The sequence below is a fragment of the Electrophorus electricus genome, chromosome 17, assembly GCF_041902795.1.
Source record: "Electrophorus electricus isolate QZ-2024a chromosome 17, ASM4190279v1, whole genome shotgun sequence".
Lineage (NCBI taxonomy): Eukaryota > Metazoa > Chordata > Actinopteri > Gymnotiformes > Gymnotidae > Electrophorus > Electrophorus electricus.
In genome coordinates, this window is record NC_137513.1 from 8,121,142 (window position 1) to 8,134,616 (window position 13,475).

The 13,475-nt window shown below is 38.0% G+C and overlaps 1 long non-coding RNA gene across 1 annotated transcript; it reads right to left on the minus strand.

Annotated features, from left to right (window-relative positions):
• Window positions 1-5,951: 5,951 nt before the first annotated feature.
• Window positions 5,952-7,462, minus strand: LOC113578732 (uncharacterized). Its single transcript, XR_014117910.1, has 4 exons — window positions 6,813-7,462; window positions 6,371-6,417; window positions 6,201-6,264; window positions 5,952-6,028 (listed from the first exon to the last, which is right to left on the minus strand). It is a non-coding gene; the product is annotated as an uncharacterized LOC113578732 (long non-coding RNA).
• Window positions 7,463-13,475: the final 6,013 nt, after the last annotated feature.

Here is a 13,475-nt window from a genome sequence, read left to right on the forward strand (position 1 = left end):
GACAGTGTCTCAGTCTAATAGGAATGTGTGTGTTTGTGGCTGAGTAAAAGAAAGAAACAGAGACACACACAGAGAGACGGAGAGACTTAACTATAACATATATATGAAGATTTGGAACAAATATGGAACCTGTTTTTGACAGAATTACATGATTTGCACCCCCCCTCCCCCACAAATCATATAATTCTGTCATGAACAGGTTCCATATTTGTTCCAAATCTTCAAAGAGAGCAGAAAATACAACCCACACATCAAGAACCAAGAAGCTCAGGCAATTAATCTTAGGCCATTACCGCCCACATTTTATACAGCTGATAAGATGTGTCTATCTTTTCTGCCTCTCTGTAAGGTTAATTATTATACGGTTCAAGTTAGTATAGAGCACAAGCTTTCTTAGAGACATGGGGAGAGATTGTGAGAAGAATTTTGTGTGGGTGGGTGAGTGAGGGAGACAGAGAAAGCAGGAGAGTTTGAGAGATAAGGTCATTTGGATGGACAAGATGGACAATGTGCATATGTTATGGACCACAAAGAACAAATTACTCTGTGTGCATGTGTAACAGGGACACTGTGAGAATCAGACACAAATAAACAGAGAGACAAGAGAGCATATTTTATTCATTAGCTGTGCTTTGCCTGCTTGCCCTGCTACTGTTTCGTTTTTGCATTAGATTAATTGTGCCCTTGGTCTGATTCATGATGGCCAAATTGACCCATAATCTGTCTGAACTAATGTGTTTAATCAGGGTTAGATGCGGATGTCAGAGTCTTCGGATTCACAGCTGCAGTGAGTATAATAAGAAATTAGTGACTCATAAAGGTTTTCATCGCTCGACACACACACACACACACACACACACACACACACACACACACACACACACACACACACACAGGAGTATTACTTAATATTATATCAAACAGTCACATGACACTTTTGAAGGTCCCACACCCAAGCCCCACTTTACCTGCCCAACACTGGTTTTGGCTCTGCCAGGGCAGGCCTAGGGTTGGTTTCCCAGGATGAAGGATGAAGCCTAGTACTGATTCACCACTAAAAATCTTTTACAGTCTAAATACTTAATCTGGTCCCAAGAAACCTGCTCTGTGGGAAAAGGTGACTGGAAGGAACAGCAGTGGAACAATCTTGGAGTGAGCTGGAGTTTCGGAAGGATCTGTGTGGATGTGTTTTAAATCTACTAAATGTGACGCATTTAGTGAAGTTTTAGATCTTCCATAACTCTCACAGAGATCATGAATAGACAAGCCCAGGAAAAAAATAGATTTTTCCTCTAATTTGGTTGGTTTTGTTCTCTTCCACACTTGCTTCTGTGAGTCAGTTCCTTATTCAGACTGCAATAATCAAAATTTGTCACAAGGCTCCAGTTTTGCCACCGGTAACTTGAATACATTTTTAGGCAGCTTTATTTAATCCCCCCCCCCCCCCCCCACACACACACACACACAAACAAAATGAGAGATTCTTGTGCTACAGCTAAAGCTACACTGATATCTATGTATCACCGTTTCATCAGATAATTTTAAGGAAAAGAAAGCCTTGGATTTCAGAATTTCCTTTATGTCTGTCTACTCACTCTGACACCTTGATTTACTTCACTGACACTTCATTAACATTTGTGTCTGGCAGACACAAATTCATCCTTCAGTATCAATCATCATTAAGGAGTATGGACTAGATGTACGGACTGCGACCACTAAGCACATGGTTAAGAGCATGTTTCTACCCACAGAGAAGCAATGAGAGCCATCGCAACAAACAAGATACCATTATATCTCACTACTTTGCAGTAGCATTTTCCAGTAAACAGGAAACAGAAACAAAGACTCTTAACCTGGTCTAATATTGGCCTCTGTTGGTCAGAGGTGCAAAGTACAGCCAGCAGGTTCCCCTTCTCTTGGAGAGACTGACTTAGAATAAAAAGAAAATGGACAGATATGTACTCGACAGAATAATTATGGGGTTTTGAGTTCAGACTGAGATTATGTGCTTCAATATAGATTTTTCTTTGTCAGAGAACTGATGTGCTAGTCCAACTTTGTCTTATCCACATTTTTTTTCTTGTGGAAATGCTTTTTCATTTTGGAGAAGCCCTTGCCAAGATCTTCTGTCTTGTCCAAAGAAAATGCACTGCCAACCTTGAATTGTCTTTTACTTTCCTGTTCTCTCATGATCTGTATTTTTCCCCCAAGTTGCCTTCCAGCATCGAAAATGACGTAACTTTTATCTGGGCTGTGGGAAGGAGCTGTTGACAGTCACATCCCTCTGCAATGCAGAAACAGGCAATAGGAGACCTGAAAGGTTTACCTTGGCCCTGCAGTCTTGACCTGTGACCAAATCTACAAGCACATGTATAAATGATTCACTGCTGAGAGGATGCATCATTTTCTGGATCATCATTCTCTGGATCATTGTTTTCTGGATCACCGTTCTCTGGATCATTGTTTTCTGGATCATCGTTTTCTGGATCACTGTTCTCTGGATCACCGTTCTCTGGATCATTGTTTTCTGGATCATCGTTTTCTTGATCACTGTTCTCTGGATCATCGTTCTCTGGATCATCGTTCTCTGGATAATTGTTTTCTGGATCATCTTTCTCTGGATCATTGTTTTCTGGATCACCATTCTCTGGATCACCGTTCTCTGGATCATCGTTCTCTGGGTCATCATTTTCTGGATCATCGTTCTCTGGATCATCGTTCTCTGGATCATCGTTTTCTTGATCACCATTCACTGGATCATCGTTCTCTGGATCATTGTTCTCTGGATTAGCCTCTGCTCTTCTCTTCCCCTCTATTTTCTCTCTGCTTTGACACCTGTTTTTCAGGGCTGTTGCTGACCTTTATCTTCACTCTCATCTCCTCCCTGCACCTCCCTTCTCTCAGTCTGCTTTCCTCTCATGGCTTGTGTCTCTTCTCCCTCTTTTTCTCTCCTCATCACTCTGGTCAGCTCCATTAGACTCAGACCTATATGCATAAATCAGTAATCAGATCATTCATGTTTCAAAATCTAAAGACTCTTATACTGAATGCAGTGCAATGCTCTTTGATAACACACTTACCAGTACAGTGTTTAACCTCATTGTTTCTCTCTTCTATAAATGCATGACAGCATCAATGCTAGGATTAACAAGTAACAGACTGTTTAATGATTTATTTCAGTTTTTGCTACATTATGAGTTGATGTAGAAAACGCCCTGTTATTCAGCCTGTTTTAGGACGACAGAGATGAACTCATCTGTGCATGTTGAAACATATCTTTTATCTTGTGTTATCTATTTTTACATGACACAATTTGTGGTTTCTAGTTAAAAGAAATGAGAAATGATTGCCAACAGGAGCCTGTAATTTCACCCATTCCAGTGTTTATCAGAAACGGAGTACATGTCAAATACTATAAATGTGTCCAACCTGCAGTATATAAGATGTGATTCACAGCTTTTGAAGAAAACTAAGTAACTAAGTAACCTACTAAGTAGGCTCTTCTCAATATTAGATATTACTCAAAAACAAATGTCCTTTAATAAATTGTATTATTATAGCGTTTGGGCTTGATTTTAAGATTTTAATTGAAACATGGTTAAATGAACGTAGTGCTGCAACCATATTAATTGATTCAGCACCACCAAACTTGTCTCTTGCACCAGCTGTAAAGGTGGAGATACAGCTGCTCTATTTAATGGTTCCTTTCAATGCAAGCAGTTATCATTAGATTAGTTTATGTGCTTTGAGCATCTCTATGCAGTTCTGACAGGGATGCCAAGAATATTACTAGTATACAGTCTACAGGCCTCCAAAGTACAATGCAGATTGTATTGATGAATTTGCAGAATGTTGTTTATTTCCACTGACTTTGACCATTTTATAATTGCTGTTGATTTTAAGATACACACACTGACAATATCAAAGACAATTATTGTGACGTAGGCAGCACAGATGAAGCGAGGCGGAACGGACTTGTTCTTTATTTTCCATTAGGATTTCAATAACACAAAACCACTCTGACGAATCCTCTTCGTAGTATCAGCGTTGCACCGACGGGCACTTGAGGTCTCGACCGCTAATGCGCAGCGCTATCTCTCCGAACCTGCAGGAATTTAAAGTGACAGGTAATGAGGAGCAGGTGTCTCCTGTCAAAAAGCAGGTGATTGTGAACGGGGCAGGTTAGTGGTTCGGTCCTCGTCTGGAGTGGGCGTGTCCCTCCCGGTAGTGGACTGGCCTACCGTGACAATTATGCCAAGGGCATTTTGCAACATAGTTTAAGCATTAAGTTATATGAAAATTAAAGTACAGCCTTTTAATTTAATGTTTACCAAATTAAATTAAGTGACTTTAGTTCCACTGAATACTATATACCACAGTGTTACATGTTCATGTCAGTAAAAGGGACTCTGTGTTTGAGTAACAGGGTTTTAAAGTGTTTCTTATCTTACTGTTAGGGTTGGTGGACCAAAAATAAAATGAGTCCATCTTTGTCAGATTTATTTTCAAGGAAAATCGATCATCAGGATCAACTGATGGGTACACGAATAAGTGGGGTGATGTGCTCTCGTTGGGTGAGCTGAAGCTTGTGTATGTCACCATGATGTCACCCATTCACCCTGCTACAAGGGTTCTGAAGACAAAGTGAAGGCCGCATTAATCATGCCTGAGGCATCCAGAACACTGTTTGAGAGAGCAATGGGCAGCAGAATATATGCGTACTTTGAAGAAGTGCTGTAAAACTGGCTTGGCTCCCCAACTGCAATAGAATAAAATCTTTACTCACTCACAGTGTGTTGTATGTGCAAGCTTTGGAGAATAAGGATACCAGCTACTCTCTCACAATCAGAAAGTCTACAATTTTTATTTATTTATTTTTTTTTAGGTATTTAGGTAGAAATGTAGTTTCTGATCATATTTCATGAAAACCATGCCTAACAATGTTAATGATGTGAGCATAAGTTCATATATTTTTCTGCGCCAATGTTCAGTGTACCTCAAAGAGTACACTCTGTTGGATTGGTCCAGAATGCTTCACACCCTTGCCTGTACAGTGCCCTTACACAGCCTTGCACCCCTGCCTGTACACATCCCATTTCACTGAAAAGTTTTTGCTGTTGCACCACAGGACACACATCCAGTGATGTATTACTGGCCTCTAGTGGAAGGTTTAGACAGACTCCAGACATACTAGCAGTGTTCCTGCTACTGTCAGTTAAACACATCTTGTGTTATGGTGTATAGCAGAGCCACAGTTCATACTACAGCCACTGTGACAGAGATGAAGATGATTATCTAAAGATCAAGAAAATATTTACTTCCCAAAACACAAACACACACACTGCTTATATTTACAACAATAAAAAGTAATCTTTAATACAGCTTTATGTATTTATTTACTGATTTTTATCCTTAGATTGTATTTATACAGTGTTGTATAGAGCACCAGAGTGCTGTGGAGACCAATAACACAGTTGTCAAGTTTCAGCAAACCTTACTAAAGCTCCCTTCATTAAAGCAAGCTTTGCATTCTCCAGTGATACAGCAATAGAGACGAATTTCTTTGTTTACTTTGGCAAAGCATTCACGACGCTGTTTTCTAGACTCACTGCCAAAAATCTTTTTGAAAGCAAAAGCTTCTGGACCTTGATGATTTTGGAATATCTTGAGTAAATTGAGAATGCTATATTTACTTGAACCACATAGACAGGTACCAAGGCAGGGCGAGTTGTATGTGTAGAAAACTACACAGCTGTCGTTTTGTTGGTTAAGGAGGTTCTCCATGGGAGATTTGCCAGTACCTACTCGCCTCAGCAGCCGTGACTCAGAGTGAGCGTTATTCTTCGGCATTGCCCCAATCATTGTTTTGCTTTCATAAATGTCTCTTTTATTTAAGCAATCTTTGACAGTTTTTGGGTCATTGCCTGCAAGGAATTCTTTATCCTGATCAGGAAAAAAACCTGCAGCACACTTTTGAGCTGGAATGTTGATGGCCACCGCATACTGAACATCAGCACCAGGACTAAACCTGTAATAAACAAAACAGTTGACTCAACTGTTATCATAATTATTAATAATTATATATTATTATTAATTATTAATTTTTATTAATATCATAATTCACAGAATTATCTATTTTCCTTATGTTTGTATAACTCATAAGGCACATGTTTTTACATAATTACATTTGTATTGCTTACGTTTTTTGAATGTAAGTGATAATGTGAGCCAGAGTGTTCTGGTCCACATCTAGAGCGTCGGCTCCTCTCATGTACAGGAAGAGAACACAGAGCATGAAACAACCTCTCAGAGCTCCACTGAGTGCCTGCAGTGACACAATACCAAAGGCATGAAAAGAACCAACACTCACTATAACAACAGCCCGGTCCATTTCCCAAAATCTTTGCAGCATTACGGCTGTAAATATAAGGTACAGAGAGGATGTTCAAACTGAAGCCTTACTCCAGCATGCTAGTAATGCTTGTTGTGCTGCAGTGCTTGGGAAACCTGTGGCATTCCCTTGAGAACAAGTTTAACTACGCCAACAGGTCTAACATCACTATGCATCATATGTTCACCTGGCTGCATGGTAATATAGAAGTGGAAAGTTCACCTCTATATTTACTCTGAGGTGTTTGATGTATTTGATAATGCTATACATCTAGTTCACAAAAAGATGCAGGTCTCATATACATCAGAGGAGGCATAAATGGATGTGATCTACTAATCTAGATGTGTACTAATCTAAGAACTTGTTCAACTACATAAGGATACATATGTACAGTATATATTTTTAGACTGAAATAACTTACCATGGTTTTGTTGGAAACTGCAGAGCAAATCAAGCAGATAATGCAGAGTTGAATCCTTCTGATGAAACTCATTCATATTTATACTGATCATGACCCCACCTTCTACCCAAAAAAATTTGTAAAAATGCACGCGCACTAGTCAGTCTTATTGTTAATTGACAGGTAGACTTGCAATCTTACAATCTGTTATAGTAGTACTTGGTACTCATTTACCAGAATACATATATGAGTAGAAACACCTTTGTGTGAAACAATAACTTTTTGTTTGCTAAGAAAGAAAGAAAAAAAATGGCTCTGAATATTATATGAATACAAAACTTAATCCATAATCAGATAAACGCAGTTCCCACTTAGTACAGGCTTTGGCCATGCTGATCATTCCAAATTTAATGATAATTCCAAAATTATTAGTCACACAAAACCCACTGTTCTCGTTTTAAAGATAGTTCCGTGGCTGTTTTTAAACAATATAGCCCCGCCCAGATCTTATAATATACATGGTGTGTAAATGGAGAATGTCCTGATAGAGATATGGAGATCAACATATCGTCACGATACAGCCCCCTCTTCATAGACGTCTCCCTGCGTTCGTGCATGCGCGCGTGTGAGTTCGTTTGTGTGGCACACCATGTGTCACGCCTGTTTGTAGTTCTGGTCCTCGTTTGCGGCTGTATAAAACCCCTTTTGTTCTGCTGTCGGTGTTTAGCCTGCGAGTTATGTCGTCTTTGTTGTTTGGTTGAATAAACGTATGTTTCTGTTACAAGCAATTCGTCACCGTATCCTGCTCTGACTCCTCGCGTTACACATATCAGTTTTGAAATGCATTAACTATTTAAATTATGAGAAAAGGGATCTTAAAGTCACATTTATTCTGAATATTTTATGGTTTAATGTGGAGTAACATCGCTGAGTGTGCAGCGAGATACTGATTCTAAGCATTCGGTCATTTAATCAAGTTCCATAGGGTTTGAGAGTAACAAATGATAAGTGTGGGAGATTCACAATAAATCTACATAATAAGTTTGCAATAAATCTGATGTGATCTCGTGTGGGAGCAAGGTGAGGTTACTATATTATGTGGTTTAAACCCCAATTGCTGTGTCAGGTAAAAAACATACATCTATCATTAGATACTACTGTATCTCAGGTTTAACTGAATTTCTTTGAAGCCCACTAAACACATAGTTTTACTGAGGTTTAAAGCAAGATTTTTGTAAGTAAAACTCAGATACTTCAATATTACATACTATATACAATAAGTACTATATACTTTCCACCATCATTTTTTGTGGACTTCATGGCATATTTTAATTAAATGCTATGTTGCTTAATTAAACACACTGAGGTAACATACTCAATTAGAGGAAGTGCAGTCATTAGTAGGGTTTCTCAGAATATATTGTTCACAGAACCTAAGATGACCTGTGTTTAGGCTATCGCTATTACTGACTCAAAAGGGGAACTGTTGCAGGTTCACATTTTATCTCAAACATTTTCTTATCCCTACCCACAAACACTTACTCACTCTCTCTCTCTCTCTCACACACACACACACACACACACACACACACACACACACACACACACACACACTTCTTGCTCATGAACGCTGGTCTGCATTTGCATACTATGCACACAGCGCTTCACACATTACTGTGGACTTTTTCACAAGAACATTTAAAGGTCTTACTGACCTTAATCAACCAATATATTTCATTGAGCACTTTACATTTAATAATACACCCTTTATTGTCCTTGTTAGATCAGTGGAATTCAGCCAGTGTTTTAGAATCATTAAGAATGGTTTGTGCAGTCATGCTTCCCCTTGTCTTCATAGCAAGAGCAGGCATGCTTTTTTCTGTATTCTTGGAATACAGTTGGAGCATATATACTTCTGCTTTATGCTCATGGAAAGTTTGCAACAGTACCACAAATAGCATTGTGTCACTGCATGCTTATGCTGACCTTTAATCAAATAGTCTTTTTATTAAGGTTGATACCTACAAGTGTGAGGGGGCATTTACTTTTTACTTTTGTAACCACAATGCTTGACAAGAATTGCAGGTGTGAAAATAAACTCAGATCATTCTAGTGTTTTATTGCGATGCTTAACACAGCCTATCTCATGTATGTAACACATATGTACATAATATCTTTTATTTTCTTATTGTTCCTTTATTTTATCTCCTTTTTACATTTTATTATCTTTTTATAAGCGTTATTTTACAATGCATTGTAAATCCATTTCATATCCTGTAGATGGCGAAATTCTATTTCCTTTTTCCCGTTTCACCACCGAGGAGGCAGAACGTGCAAGAGAATCTGCGTACGGAAGTAAACTTATTCACTGGAATCTGAGCGAAACATTCAGCTAATATTTGAAGAATATTTGTAATGTTATTTATTGTTATTAATGCTCTACAGGAGTGGATGATTTTGTTTTGACTGAGTTTCTACGAACTTCTGTGTACAATTCTAACTTGGATGGCGAGTCAGTCGCACTAGATACTGAATGACGTACGCAACGATCAGGAACTACTACTATTTATCAAGGACGGTTCATCTGAAAGGGACTCGAATAAGCACAAACACTGGTTAACATTAACCGGGCAGCTGTAGGCCCTGTATTGGTTTTAAAAGTTTTATTATTTTCTTTTCTCTTTTCTCATTGTACTGGGATAAATCGCTCTAGTGACGCATGCATTTTGCAATAAATCCACATTCATTCACCTTATAAATTATTGGTTTTCTGATCACTGTCTCCCCTCCTCAGAAACTAATAAGTACTAGTGTGTTGCAAGTAGTAGTCATTCGTACTGTGAGTAACCACTACATACAGTAGCAATGATCACTGATCAGTTACATTTCATGTCAACTCGAGCACTGTAGCTAAGAGATTGGGAGAGAGAGTAAATTAATGACGGAACGAATGAATAATTGTTCTGGATACATACGGCCGTATTCAGTTGCAATCCATTCCTGTATATTTATTAGTGCCTTTTCGGGGTTTTTTCAAGGCATGTTCAGCAAAGGCAGACAGAGGTTTTACAGCAAACCATCTAAAAGCATTTTCTTGTATGATAGGAATTGTCACCTGATTAGATGTTGCTGTGTAGATTTTGCACTCCTGCCTCTAGCACAACGTGCGTCCCACATTATGGTTTGTGCTGTTTTGACACAGGTTATGCAAAAGTTACACTCTGCATGGACAGACTGGCTGGAGCACAACCAGTGCATTCCAGTAGAGGAGTTTTCAGGTCCTGCTGTGCCAGTTAAACAGATTTTTGTCTGGATTTGCATTTAAAATAATAAATGAGCTAGTCTTCCACTGCTTGTAGGGAGAAGTGTATTTAGACTGATCCCTGCTGTCCTGTACACCACAGTCTTTACCTGCAAGCTGAAAATAAAGCACAAGATGGTCTCTAGAAGAAGTGTCTACTTTTGTAAAGCATTCACACTGCTGTATGATTTACTCACTGACAAAAATCCTATTGAAAATCAAAGCTTTTGCACCATGATGATCCACAAATATCTTGAGTGCATTTAGAATATTTATTGTCATTACATAAACAGGTACCCAAACAGGGAGAGTAGAAAATTACACAGCCATCTTTGTTCTGGTTCAGGCGGTTCTGCATGTGAGGGATGCTAGAATCTCCTAACTTCAGCAGCTGTGACTGAAAGTGAACATTAGTCTTTGGCTTTACTACAATAAGTATTTTACTTTGATACACTTTTAGTTTTTTTTACATTGTTTACATCATTGTCTGTGAGAAAGGTCTGGTCAATTTTAGGCTTAAAATCTTTGCCACACTTTATCAGCTGGAATGCTGATGGCTAGTGAATACTGGACCCATAACAAATGAAAGAACTCATGATAACTTTACACATTTATACTAACTTTTGATTAGTAATGCTACTGAAAGTCTTTTCCATTTAAAGAAAAATCATTTTCATAACATTTAAAAATTCTCATTTTATTTGACAGTGTTTTGCTTACTTTTCTGAATGTAATTGATAACGTAAGCTAGTGTTCTGGTCCACCTCTAGACCTTCAATTCCTCGCCTGCACAGAACAAGAAGACCAAGCAGGAAGCAACCTCCACTGAGGACCTGCAGAAGACGCAATACCAAAGGCATGAAAAGTGTTGGTACACTATGACACTCGGCAATGGCATTTCTGAAAAGATTTGCAGCACAATGAATGTAAATTCACAGAGGAGAGAGAATGTTCAACCACAGCCTCATTTCAGCATATAATGAGGAAGAAAGTGGATTGGGGAAAATGGGAGATAACCACATGTATCCATATGTTGTAAATGCCAATATCAATACTTATGACTAGTTACTCTACATAGATTGATTATAAACGACACAGTGTATCTATAAATTCAGGACACAGAGGTGAGCCATTTCCAGAAAAGAATAATGAGAAGTTTAATGCACACATGTAGTACTATGTGGATTTGTGCTTTAGCAGTAATGGATACATTAGTAGTCACATGCAACTCTTTACTCAAAGTCAGAATTTTTTACCCAAGTAGAAATCTAACTAGCCACCAATCATTTAAATAACTACTGATATTTTGAGTTTAAAGCTGAGTGACTCATGAGGGTTCTTAACCTGCTTGGCTGTGTCCTTGAAGGCTCCATTTTAAAATTCAGCTGTGGTTTAAACCCCAATTGCTGTGTCAGGTAAAAAACATACATCTATCATTAGATACTACTGTATCTCAGGTTTAACTGAATTTCTTTGAAGCCCACTAAACACATAGTTTTACTGAGGTTTAAAGCAAGATTTTTGTAAGTAAAACTCAGATACTTCAATATTACATACTATATACAATAAGTACTATATACTTTCCACCATCATTTTTTGTGGACTTCATGGCATATTTTAATTAAATGCTATGTTGCTTAATTAAACACACTGAGGTAACATACTCAATTAGAGGAAGTGCAGTCATTAGTAGGGTTTCTCAGAATATATTGTTCACAGAACCTAAGATGACCTGTGTTTAAGCTATCGCTATTACTGACTCAAAAGGGGAACTGTTGCAGGTTCACATTTTATCTCAAACATTTTCTTATCCCTACCCACAAACACTTACTCACTCTCACACACACACACTTCTTGCTCATGAACGCTGGTCTGCATTTGCATGCTATGCACACAGCGCTTCACACATTACTGTGCACTTTTCCACAAGAACATTTAAAGGTCTTACTGCCCTTAATCAACCAATATATTTCATTGAGCACTTTACATTTAATAATACACCCTTCATTGTCCTTGTTAGATCAGTGGACTTCACCCAGTGTTTTAGAATCATTAAGAATGGTTTGTGCTTGAGAAGAATTGCAGGTGTGAAAATAAACTCAGATCATTCTAGTTTTTTATTGCACAAGTTTAACACAGCCTACCTCATGTATATAACACATATGTACATAATATCTTTTATTTTCTTATTGTTCCTTTATTTTATTTCCTTTTTCATATTTATATGTTTATACTTTTCTTAGCCAAAATGTAAGGAATGCAGAATATGGATTTTCAGTGTAGCTACTGTGAATATGACAATATAATATTGAGTTGAGAATTGTGGTTTCTGGAAGGTTTTTTGGTTCTTGCTTAAACACTATAACAAATGCCTTTTAAAGATTTTGTGAGGTAAGACTAACAGAATTAGGCTTTTGGAAATTAAACATTTTACAGTAGCCTTGACCTATAAGGGTACTGTCTGCTTTTGAAAACAAATGAACTCTTGTATGCACAGACTAAAACAACAAGATCAAACTGTTGCCAAGTAGCAGCTAAACTAGTGAACAACTTAAGAATGTGCAACTGAAGACTGCATACACATGAAAATGCTTATTTTCTCACACAAAGGACCCAGTTCAATAAACATGTGGGTCAAAATGGTTTTGACACCACACACTAAGCACATACATTCTCCAAGAGTTCATTACAGGTTCACAACAGAGGCAGGGCAGCTGTGAACATGCGACACCTACTCAGGGGGCCCGCTTGAATTCATGCATGACTACACCACTTAGGACGAGAGCACTAGGAACTGTATACTATAAAACATTCATTTTAACGAGGTTGCGGGTTTCCAGTTCAGGTTGTGGGCAATCAGACACTATAATGGGAATTGGAATAAATGTTCCAAATATAAATATGTTCCCATATTTAATAACATCTACTTGAAATGCATATTTAATAGCATTGTGAGTATTTGTGGAAAACAGTGTTGGGATTGCTCTGCTTCATTGCAGACTTTCTCAATCTAGCAATTATGGCTTCCACCTCCTCAATCAGTTTATCCAAATCACTGTTATGTGAAACGTCATTATTAGTAAAAGGAGTGTCACTCTCCAGGAATCCTCAACTTAAAATTCACATCCGGATGTTCCATCTTTCTGGAAGAGTCCAGTTCCACCTGTAGGTATGAGTAGAAACAGTGTTGAGCAGCATTTAAATACATTTGTAATTTGTAGTTTGTATTGGACTGGAGAGGAAACAGAGATGTAATATGTATCAAGATACGTTTGGGATTAGTATTGTTTGAAAAACTGAAACTAGATTAAAAGCTAACCTATACCCTTTTTATCATATAGCCTGCAGGCCTAATTATGTTATAAATCTTTTCTATCACCCTG